This window comes from Crocuta crocuta, unplaced genomic scaffold (assembly GCF_008692635.1).
Source record: "Crocuta crocuta isolate KB4526 unplaced genomic scaffold, BGI_CrCroc_1.0 scaffold179, whole genome shotgun sequence".
Classification (NCBI taxonomy): domain Eukaryota; kingdom Metazoa; phylum Chordata; class Mammalia; order Carnivora; family Hyaenidae; genus Crocuta; species Crocuta crocuta.
The window spans coordinates 2,985,006-2,985,440 of NW_027551568.1; the positions used below are offsets into that span (position 1 = coordinate 2,985,006).

The 435-nt window shown below is 73.1% G+C and overlaps 1 protein-coding gene across 1 annotated transcript in view; it reads right to left on the reverse strand.

Moving 5' to 3' along the window:
* TRMT44 (tRNA methyltransferase 44 homolog) overlaps window positions 1–435 on the reverse strand; it is a 37,170-nt gene that overhangs the window by 35,201 nt on the left and 1,534 nt on the right. The gene's annotated exons all lie outside the window — the stretch shown is intronic.

The following is a 435-nucleotide window of genomic DNA, read 5'->3' on the forward strand; positions in this document are numbered from 1 at the left end:
GGCCTGGGCCCAGCTCCCCGGAGACCCTCGGGGGGCCTGGGTCTCAAGCTGTCTTGAGCACCTGCTCCAGCTCGGTCACTGGAAAATGCCCACGCTCCGCCCGGGGTTCCGGGGCCGGCGCTCCGGAGCTGCTCCCGGAGGCTACACCTTAAACAAATACCCCGATTCTGACAAACGCAGGACGGGGAGGCGCCCCGGGGGGAGCGCGCACGCGCGCCCAGGGACCACGCCCCTCGCCGCGTGCCGCGTTTCCCGTGCGCGTTTTCCCTGAGACGCGCCGGGCGCGGGCGGCGCGGTGTGATGACGTCAGCGGGGCCGCAGGCCAGAGCGGGGGCGGTGCGCGCTCGCGGCCGGCGCGTTCGCCCCTGCGTGCTGGCCGTGCTCGCTCACGGACGTGCGCGCGCTCCAGAGGATGTTTATTGGGCGCCCGTTGTG